The sequence below is a fragment of the Alexandromys fortis genome, unplaced genomic scaffold (assembly GCF_014885135.2).
Source record: "Alexandromys fortis isolate MF-2015 unplaced genomic scaffold, M_Fortis_MF-2015_v1.1 scaffold_147, whole genome shotgun sequence".
NCBI lineage: Eukaryota > Metazoa > Chordata > Mammalia > Rodentia > Cricetidae > Alexandromys > Alexandromys fortis.
Genome location: NW_026068029.1, coordinates 2,082,304 through 2,094,231, shown reverse-complemented (window position 1 = coordinate 2,094,231; position 11,928 = coordinate 2,082,304).

Sequence of the window (11,928 nt, the reverse complement as noted above, 5' to 3'; positions counted from 1 at the left end):
CTCAGTTTTTAGGTGGGGTGTGGCTAGTAGCTTGGGGGGTCCAGTGGATGGGTTTAGTTCTTGGGGGAGCCTAGCTGCAGGCAACTCCCTGTTGGCTGGCTAGAAAAGCCAAGGAAGTTGGGGGAGGGGCCCGGGGTTTTGTACCACTGTGGAGGTCCTAGAGAGTGGGGCATCTGGCCAGGTGGCTCCTCACTGACCTCTTGGTCCTCTCTGTATTGTAGTAGGCTGTGTATATTTCAGAGTTCCAGTGAGGTTACAGGAGGGTAGGTGTGTTTGGGCAGTAGTATGAAAATTTTAAGTGCGAAAGTCCTCACAAAGAAAAAAAAAAGTATCTCCAGGGTTTTGTAAATAAAGTTTTCTTGAAATGCAATCATAACCATTGCTGTCCTACAATGGCTAATTGAATTCTTGAGACAGGCCCACAAAGGATAAGTTATTTGTTATTTGTTATCTCACCCTGGCTCCTCTTTTAATATAACTCCACACACAGATGGCATGAGAGAGAAGAATATTAGCATTATGAGGCAAGAAGAGAAGTAAGGAGAATTTCATGGAATTTGCTGGGTCATACAATTCTAAAAGCCCTAAGTCCACTAAAGTCATCTGCCCTGAATAACAACAAATGCCAATCTCATCTAAAAGCAGTGTGGAAGCCCCATCCAAATTTTCAATAGTTGTTTCTGAAACATTTATGTTGCATTTGGTGGCATAACCAGGTATCTGGGTTCTAAAGTTATCTCAGTGCTAAAGCATCTACTTGCTTGAGCCCACTCTTAGGATAGTGCAGGTAGTATGATGCTATGCAACAAAACAGTATTATGGTTTGGATGCAGTTTGTTTCCTATGTTGGGACCTTAGTCCTCAATGTAGTTTGGTTATATGATAGATAAGGAAGGCTTTAAGAGTTGGGTCTAAAAGAAAGTCCTATTCATCTCAGAGTACCCAGACTTCAGAAGCGACTAGAGCAGTGCTCATAGGATTCCAACTAAGTTAGTTCTTCAGAGTGCAAGTGGTTGCAAACTCCTGAGCCTCCATCCTGAATCGAACATAGAAATATCCGTTCTAATATATGATCCCTCCTTCTCACACAGGAACCCATGTTTGGAATGTCACCTTCACCAGGGCTGGCTGATGCCAGCCACAGGTCTTCAAACTGTACAAGTGTAAACTGAGAACATCTCTTTTCTTTATAAAGTACTCTATTTCTAGTATGTTATTATAGTGATGAGAACTAGACAGACTAAGATATTAGGTGAGTTTTAAAGGGGCTAGGAACTGAGGAGAAAGAAGAGATCGGTTATAGAAATAAGAATGATAGGAAGCCAGAGCAGAGAGGAATCATGAGAAGCTAGGATGGCTTGGGGGAGGGAGTTGAAGGCAGGCTTGGTAGCCATAAACGTTCTGTACTGTCCCAAATAATCCTAGGTGCAAGGTACTCCACTGGGCATTCTGCTTTAAGTGTCTTAATGTGATCAATCAATATTAGGGATCTTTGTACCAGTGCTCTACCAGAAGAGGTACCAAATGTTAAACAAAGCCTGCCATTGGTGCCACAATGAAATGTGCCTTGGTAGGAGTTTTCACCTACTTACTATGAAACCTACATAGCCAGAAGTTCTTTACTAAATGCTCAACATTCGGATTTCATCCATTTAGTCTTCTAAGCCGTTTAAATTGGTGGATTTGTTACATTGCTGCTTTATTTACACAATGTGTTATAAATATTCCTTAGAACAGATAACTGCCCCTATTCATTAACATTTGGGACCACAGAGGTGACAAGAGGATATCTTGAAAGACAGTTTTGGAAATCATCGTTCCTTAAATATATGGTTCTGGATAATAGCAAAGCCAAAGCTATGCATTAAGGCACGCATTTAGGAAGCTTTCAGTGGTTTAGGAAAATGATGTTCAAAATTTAATTAAAGTCTGTCATTCTTCTCCTAAGAAGAAAAAGTCGGGATGAGTGTATAAGGGCTTCTAAATCAGCCAGTTTCCCATTTCTGAATGCATGAGCAGACCTTCCATTATCGCTGGGAACTTAGCCTAGCCACTGTCAAGAACTGGGTATAGAAGAATTTTAAGGCAAATGGAATACAGTGTCATTGAGTAGCACAAAGTTGTTAACTCTCACTGTACTCAGATGGGTCTTCTTGCCTCTCTAATGCCTTCTAACATTTTCCAGACTCCTAGATGATTGTTCAGGATTTTGGTGCTCTAAAAATTTCCCCAAGTTAAACTTAAAGTATATTTTTGCTGACACTGATTCTGTGGTCAAGGTAGAGGGGTGTGTGTGTGTGTGTGTTTCAAGAAAAGAAATATTAAATTTTGACTGAGGCTCCGTGCCTGGAAGTGATCACTCCAGAATCCCTCTGTTCTTCCTTCTGCTGTGCATATAGGATGAAAAAAAAAAAAAGCAAGAAGAGTTAGCTCTGAGTTTCCAGGTGAGAAAAACATGGTTCTGTAGATGTGCAATAGCATCTCAAACTGGAATTAAAAAAATGGAATCCATATTTGTTTATGGCTTTCTTCAACATAAATATTTAGTAACCTAGGATCTGGAAAGGTTCATTCACACATCACTTTGGAAAAATTCAGTCATTTTATTTTCAGAGCAAAAGCAAAGAGAGAGAGAAAAAAAAAGAAAAGGAAAAGGAAAGGAAAAAGAAAAGGAAGAAACAGGAATTTTTTTAATGCTACCTCTAGGTCTCGGGGTTTTACAAGCATAACTTCTTGGGTATTATTTATGGTATAAATTTTTTCCACCAAGGTCTGTTTTAACTTTAAGGAGGAGGATGAGTGCTTGCTTTCAGTTTAATGTAAATTTTCTTTCCAATTATAGAGACTTTGTCCCATGGCTGAGCTGACATGCTGACTCATTTCACCAAGTGTCTTCTTAAACCACAGTATTTTCTCAATATTACTCCTCAAATGAGTTGTCACCTCTCTGTCTCTGTCTCTCTCTGTGTGTCTCTCTCTTCCTTCTCTCTCCGTCTCTCTCACCTCCTCTCTTATTCTTTCTTGTTCTCCCTCTCTTACTCTCTTTCCCCCATCCCCCAAGCCCTAGAGATCCAGAAAGAATTCGTCCATGACACAATAAGTTAACGAGATAGTCAAGCAAAGTTCAGAGCAAGCTTTCCCGCCCCACACTGGCAGTCAGCCACTCCGTTCTGCCAACACTCAAAGTTGCCTTCTCAGAAAATCTATTCCAAAGCTGGCACTTTACCTCAGGAGAATTTAGTCAAAGCATTTGGCACGTCAGATTGTCTAAAACACAAGGTTAAGAGCCTTAAAATAGCCACTCTATTCCAATACTGTCTTTAAATTAAGAAACATAATTATTAAAGGATTCTGCTACAGTTGGACATGAAAACCATACCCTTCTATGCAGTGACTATACAAGAAAGCTTTTGCTCCTGATAAATGAACATAAATTTCACAAGAATGCATTTTCCCTATGCTGAGAGGAAAACCAAGAAAAACAAAATACAGTCAAAAGCTTGAGATTTAATTAGAGGAAGAAAGCATAAACACATAAAAGCAAAACCATTTACTAAATTAGAATACAAGGTTTAGATTGCAGTAGCATTAGTAAGTCCAGGTGCACAATGTGAAAATGTTACCTGTGTTCCAAAAGAGGGTTGAAGCCTGGCATAGGCACGGAAGGTTTCATACATCACAAATATACAAGTTAACAGACCTGCAGCATCGGAACACACCCAGAGCAAGGAAAAGAACAGAAGAAGAAGCCTCCCAAAAGCTTGTCCCTTTGCCCTTCCTGTTACTAGCATCTTCTAAGGGTAGTCCATCTCCTGCCTCATGTCACCACAGATTCATCTGGCCTATTTTTGTACTCTGTCAGTAGAGCCATGAAGAAAGTGCTTTTTTTTTTTTGTCTCTGGATTCTTTAGTTTGAAAGAATTAGTTAGATCATCATGTATAGTTCTTAGTCATCCCCATTGCTATGTAATAAGACACTGTGTAAATGCTGTAAGATGCACTCCTCCACTTCAGGACTGATGGACATCTGGATAAGATAAGCGGTGGTGTCATGGACACTCCACTTTATGATGTGTGATTGTGTGCACATTTCTCTTGGGAACATCCATATGAGCAGAATTACTAGGTCACAAGACAGCATACACTCAGCATTAGCAGAGATTGCCAAAGGGGTGTTGTGCCCTTATCCCTGACACCAGCAGCATGTGAGTGTTCTTGCCAGCTCGTGTCTTCCCCAGAATTCAACTATTTTCTCAAGGACAACCTTCTGATAATGTATTCATAACGGAGAACATGGCTTCAAGCAGAGGCTAACAGGGATTCAGTGCACAACATCCAAGTGGCTGCAAAATATTTTCTTCCACAGACACACCCTTAGGATTGTGGGACCTTCCCATTTGTACCCCAGAAGCATAATCCTCACTTTATTCCCAGTACCTTACTTTTTCACTAGACCATAAGGCTAGCCAAAGGACATAGGAATCTTCATGCTGATAAAGGAAGTTATTTTATGTCTCCTGAAGCAAATACTTAAAACAACATACAAGAAAAAACCTTCACCATTAAAAGGATCTGGTAGCAGAGACATGAATTTTCCCTAAAACCAACTCTATCAAGGAGGGATACAGGATAATCTATCTTTCTTTCTACCTATCTATTTATCTATCTATCTACCTATCTATCTATCATCTCTCTAAAACATAGATTCTTACAACGAGCCAATCTCTATTCTAAACCCTATACAAATATTAATTATATGATTCTTTTATCAATGTATGTGATGAGAAATATTACCCTAATGTTTTAGGTAAGGAAACTGAGACCTACAGAAGTTGACTGACATCATAGATCTAGTGAACAGAAGGGCAGGGACTTCAGTTCAGGAGGTTGACTACATAATTCATGTTCATGATCTCACATGATGCTAAGCTTATATTTGAAATCTAAGGGCTTTAATAACTATGTATGTCAACCACTTTCTATTTTGCTCTCACTGCTAGAAATCTGTTTCTTTATATGTTCAAATCTAAAACAGCTTCTTAGTTACACAAAGAGAGCACATCCAAATGGGATCCAAGTTAAAAAATAGGAAACCTTTAGACCATAGTTTAAGAAAATATCTACTAATGATATTTTACTTCAAATTTTTAACTCTGCAGAGGAGACAGATTGTAGGAGCCAGAGAGGTCAAGGGCAGCAGGAGAACACAGCCCACAGAATTAATTAAGCAGGGTTCAAAGGGGCTCACAAAGTCTGGAGCAACAATCAAGGAGCCTGCATGGATCTGACCTAGGCACTTTGCATATATGCTTTGGTGAGGTATCTTGGTGTGCTTGTGAGACTCCTCACAGTGGGAGTCTCTAATTTTCTTGCCTTTAGGTAAGACCCTTTTTCTCCTACTGGGTTGCCTCATCCAGCCTTGATATTAGACTGTGTTCTGAGTCTTATTACATACTATTACACTGTGTGTGGCTGATGTCACCGGAAGAGCCTGATCTTTTCTGAAGGGAAGCAGGGGAGTAGTAAATTTGGGGGAGAAGAGAGATAGGGGCTAGGAGGAGGAAAAGGAGGAGAGGCTGCAGTCAGGAGTATGAGAGAAGAATAAAAAGAAAAAAAACAGAATAGTTTTTTTATTGACTTTTACTGAGCTCTACATTTTTCTCTGCTCCCCTCCATTCCTACCTCCTCCCCTTCAACCCTCTCCCAAGGTCCCCATGCTCCCAATTTACTCAGGAGATCTTATCTTTTTCTACTTCCCATGTAGATTAGATCCATGTATGTCTCTCTTAGGGTCCTCATTGTTGTCTAGGTTCTCTGGGATTGTGGTTTGTGGGCTGGTTTTCTTTGCTTTGTGTTTAAAAATCACCTATGAGTGAGTACATGTGATAATTGTCTTTCTGTATCTGGGTTACCTCACTCAAAATGATGTTTTCTAGCTCCATCCATTTGCCTGCAAAATTTAAGCTGTCGTTATTTTTTTCTGTTTTGTAGTACTCCATTGTATAAATGAACCACATTTTCCTTATCTATTCTTCGCTTAAAGGGAATTAGGTTGAAAAAAAAAACAGAATTTTACACAGCAGATAAAAGTGCTTGTTGTGCAAGGCTAGTGACCTGAGTTTGATCCCCAGGACCCACAGTAGAAGGAGATAACTGACTCCCAAAACATTGTCCTCTGGCCTCCATATGTGTGCCATGGACCACACATGTGTGCATGAACACACATACACACTCAAGTACACACAGAGAGAAATAGTAATGATAAGCCTTTTGAAACTATTTGCATACAAACATAATAGAACAAGTTATATTATGGTGTTAAATACTGCTTTCTTTTTCCAAACTCAGATCTAGAAATAATTGGTGTTAGACAGGTTTATATAACTGTGCATCAGTGTCTCTCTTGTTACTATAGGTTTTTTTTTTGACAACACCATCTTCATTTATTCTGGGATAAATGACATCACCTTTTTCTTTTATGTATGATGAGACCAGTGGGAAGCTTATCACAAATTTAAAGCACTTCTTTATACAACATTTTTAGATTTTATTCAACCTATGGGTTTTATAATCACCACTTTTTCAATGTAACATCTTAATATATTGCTCTCTCTAGCAATGGCTGAAAGATTTGTTTACTATAATAGCAAATGATTGCTATGGAATCATGACCCCAGTGATCATTACTAAATTTCTGTTATATTTCTTTGCTTTCATTTTCTTTAATTTGTCAAGAAGCTTGCATAAATATGCCAAATTAATATTGATTCAGTCTCTTTAAAATGTTCCTCCCAAATAGAAGTTCATTATTCAAGCTAAAGTAGTTAATACTTTATAAAGACTCAAATGGAGGGCAGCAATTCTTCCTGGCATACAGGATAATAGTATAGAAAGGAAAAGAATTTCCTTTCCCTCTATATAGCCATACATGATTCTTTCTTGGTCTGCCCTCAATTTGCTGTCCCTAGCTACATAAAAAAATGTGGGTTGTTAGTGAAGCAAAAAAAAATTTTTTTTTGGTTTTTCAAGACAGGGTTTATTTGTGTAGCTTTGGAGCCGGTCCTGGAACTTGCTCTGTCAACCAGGCTGGCCTCGAACTCACCGAGATCTGACTGCTTCTGCCTCATGAGTGCTGGGATTAAAGGTGTGTGCTACCACCACCCAACTCCAAACTTTTCATTTATCTTTCTCTTTCACTTGTCTACAGATTTCCATGCCACACTTAACCCAATCCCTCTCCCCATCTCTGCCACTGCCTAAGTTGACCAGAGGTAGTTCTCAGTTTTAAATTAATTGGCCAAAAGCCAAGGAAATAACAAGTATAATAACAAGGACTGATACTCCAAACTTTGTGTTAGGCAACAGACCATGCCCTTTCATCTTTACAATGGCTATATTCTAGGTAGGTTATTACCTTCATTTTACAGATAAACAGAAGAAAGCTCAAAGAACTTGGAAGTGTGCCCAAGACCATGGAGCTATGAAGCTGAGTGTATTAACCAGTCTGCCAGACTCCAAGGCCCATATTGTACCCTATCATCTTTCTGACCTGTGTTTAGACTGGAGAACTCTAACAGAAACATTGGGTTTACTATAGAAACATTAATTGAAAAATACATTGCAAATTCAAATGCAGGTAATGGGGGATATTTTCTTCCACACACAACAAAAATGTCCTTAGTGCCTTAGTAATTCTGTAGTCAGTGAGATATAACTAGATTTCCAAGACTGGATACCTTGAGCAGATCACAAACGAACTGGTATTTCATGAGCAGTATGTCCTATTCTGAGCTAAATATAGGTTTGGAAAATGCACATCCCAAGTGGAAGCTGTATGTGCACAGCAGCTGAGCAGCGTATGGAATTTCTGGGGGCTTCTGTTCAAACTGCCGGGCTTTCTATGGAAGGGGCGTTGGAAGAACTCACAAATTACATAAAGGAGGAGAATGAGAGCAACGCTGGTCCTCTACATTTACTGAGGTAAATTTCCAGCTGGAGAAAAGAAAGGCTACGAGATGTTCAGTGCTTTAATAAATATCCCAGGCTTTGGAGATAGAAGAGACAAGTTAAAACCCAGCTCTGTCACTATACCTATGACACTGAGCAGGATGTTTCTTCAAAACTGCAAGAGAGTAATAATGAAAAATAGCAACAGTCATAAATTCTCATTCATAGGCTTCTTGTTAGAAATACCCTATACTATGCCAGAAGACTTGCAGTATATTCTAACTTGTAGGAATCACTTCATAAACAATCTTCGCTATGACTCTTTGATTACTGTAATGGTTTTGTTCTATATTGTATGTCCCTTCAGCCCAAGATTAAGTCACTGGAGTGGTTCTTCCTCTTAGTAGTTAAAGGAGCTGATATCTCCCAAAAGATGACAAGGTAAATCCCAAAGCACAGCACCCTCTCTCTTTTCCTATGCGCTCTGCTTTTGCATTTGTTTTGCTGCACAGTAACACTGTGCTCAGCGCACTCAAGGTCAAAATTCAGACGAGCATCCTAAATAACATTTTCAAGATAAAATGGTAAACTGATAAAATAATGCTAGTGGTGTTTCAAGTCAAGTCATGGGAAATAGAAGCAAATTTGTTTTTCCTTCCATCTTACATGCACACAAATGCCTTACACCTGCCTCACAGCAGGTCTGCGGCTGGTACACTGACCGGCATGAGAAAGTCTCCACAACAGTCAATCATCCTGAAAGAACTTGGCTTGACCTGGTCACTTTAAAATGTATGAAGGAAGTTTTTAAAGAAACAAAAATATGAGACCCCATCCAGTTCAAAAAGCTATCATATGATTTTTACTACCCAGACTGAGGTTTAAACAAATCCCAGACTTCATATTTTTGTGTCCACAAGTATTTAATCACATGACTGCAAACTGTGATTTTTTTAATTATAAAAGACACTTATTCAGTAACAATTATAAATTTTTAGAATTGTAACGTGGAGTGAAAAAGCAAGTTCCTCAGTGTTTTCAAAATTCCAGGCATGTTACTCTTTGAGATTCAAGGACAATAAGCCAGTAGTCCCAGGAATGCTAAGAAATTTCCAAATTATGATTATTCTAAACAAACTTCTAACAACGGAAACTATTAGCAGAGCACACATGCAGCCCACAAAATGGGAGAAAATCCTTACCAGCTACATTTCAGACAAGAAAATAATACCCATAATTCGCAAAAAAAAATCTACAGAAATTAAATGCCAAGGAAATAAAACTGCCAATCATCAAATAGGCTAAAAGATTGAATAGACAGTCTTCAAAAATAATAAAAGAAGAACAAATAACCAATACCTACTTTTTTAAATGTTCAGCATCCCTATTCATCTTGGAAAAATGAATTAAAACTACCTTGAGATACCATTTTACCATAGTCAGAATGGCTCTCATCAAGAACTCCACCAACAAATGCTGAAGAGAATGTGGAAAGGAACCCTTATTCACTACTGATGAGGGTGCAGATTACAGCCATTGTGGAAATTAAAAATATAACTACCATATGTTCCGAATAGTTCATCACTGGGCATATATACAGAGAACCTCCATGTATATTGTTACTTTATTCACTATAGCAAGGAAATATAAATAATTTAGTGCTTTGTCAACAGATGAATGGATAATGAACATCTGGAAATATATAAAATGGAATACTAGTCAATTCTAAAGAAAAATGCCATCACAAAATTCACAGGGGAATGGATGAACTTAGAACATATAATATTAAGTGAGGTCACTCAGTCTCAGAATTTAAAAATACAGCTCATGTTCTCACTTACATGCAGATCCTAGCCCATAGTGTGTGTGTGTAAACAAATGTACATATGGGTATAGTATAGCATATTGGTGTATTTAAAAAGGAGATCAAGAAAGGGTAATAAAAATGAAATTCTCAGCCAGGTGGTGATGGCGCATGCCTTTAATTCCAGCACTAGGTAGGCAGAGGCAGGCGGATCTCTGTGAGTTCAAGGCTAGCCTGGTCTACAAAAGCTAATTCCAGGACAAGCTCCAAAGTTACACAGAGAAACCCTGTCTCGAAAAATATAAATAAATAAATAAATAAATAAATAAATAAATAAAATGTTCACTAATGAGTTTGCATATATGCTATTCTTTGTGGAAATCCTTTGGTCTCTCAAGATATAAGAGATTTTCAATGCAAAATACTTAAATAGGGTATGTGATTCCATAGGGGACTATTCCCTAATCAGTAGATTTAAATATTTTATTAATTTATTTATTTTACATTTTGACCACAACGTTCCATCTCTCCTTTCTTCCCACTCCCCTCTCAATCCACCCCTCAGAAAGGGGCAGGCCTCCTGTGGACATCAGCAGACCATGGCATATCAAGCTGCCATAAGACCAAGCCCCTCCCCTGTATTCAAACTGGGCAGGCAATCCAGCAAGAGGAACAGGTTCTCAAGAGTCAGCCAAAGCACCAGAGATAGCCCTGCTCCCATTACTGGGAGTCCCACAAATAGACCAAGCAGAACCGTCACATATATGCAGAGGGCCTAGGTGGATCCCATGCAGTCTCCCTGGTTGTTGGTTCAGAAACTGTGAGTTCCCATGATCCAGGCTAACCATTTCTGTGGCTTTTCCTTCAATGTCCCTGACCTCCCTGGCTCCTACAATCCCTCCTGCCTCTCCTCAGCAGAGGACTCCCTGAGCTGGGCCCAATGTTTGGCTGTGGGTCTCTGAATCTGCCTCCATCAGTCACTAGATGAAGGTTCTCCTCTGACGATCAAAGTGGTTACCACAATAGATTTAATTTTAAGTGCTTTTTAATTGTTTGAATATTCCTGTATGCTGTGGCTCTTTGTAAGTACTGCTAAAGTTAGTGAGTTTTATTTTTAAACAATATTTTATTTAACTGTAATATCATTATTACTATTAAAAACAAGAATTATCTCTTAATATCATTAACTGTCCTGTCAGTACTTTAATTCCTTTAACATGTTTTTAAATTTGAGTTGAATTCATATTCTAAAATTATTTGATATGTATTCCAAGACTCTGATAAAGTATCATCTGTTTGCCTGGATCCCCACTGCAATTTTATGTTAAAGAAGGCAGTTTGTTTGCTTGTTTGTTTAGGTCCTTTCAGGGTGATTTGTAGAAGGCACTGTGGGCCATTTCCCGCCTCCCAGCTCCTGGCCACCAGCTAGTTTTACCCAAAATAATTACACAGAAACTGTATTCTTTTAAACACTGGTTGGCCCATTAGTTTCAGCCTCTTATTGGCTAATTCTCACATCTTGCTTTAACCCATATTTAGTAATTTGTGTAGCACCACGAGGTGGTGGCTTACTGGGAAGGATCTTAACCTGCATCCATCTCGGAGAGGAGAGCTATGGCATCTAACTCACTTCCCTTCTGTTCTGTTTACTCTGCCTACCTAATTTTCTGTCCTATCAAAGGCCAAGGCAGTTTCTTTGTTAACCAATGAAAGTAACACATAGACAGATGACCCTCCTCCATCAGTGATTAAATATTATGGATAATTTTCTACCCCAAATCACTTCATAATTTCATTCTTTGCATCGCTATGGCGATACTTAACAGATGCCATGGTCCTCTGTGTATCCTTATAAAGCTATAGGACTGACCCTAGTCTATTTTGACAAAGTAACTTCATAGATTGTATTTTGTATTTCTGTGAAGAGGCAAATAATGTCTGACTATCCCTCTTTTGAAGATAGTAGTCATTGATTATTCTCTAGATTAATTGTGTGTGCACATGCATGTTTAGGTGCATATATATATATATATGTATGTATGGATACAGGGGCACTGTGTACATACATATAGAGACCAGAGAACAACCTGAGGTTTCATTCCTCCTCAATTGCCATTTGGCTTGTTTCGAGAACAGGATCTCTCATGGGCCTTGAACTCCTGACTATGCCAGGCTAG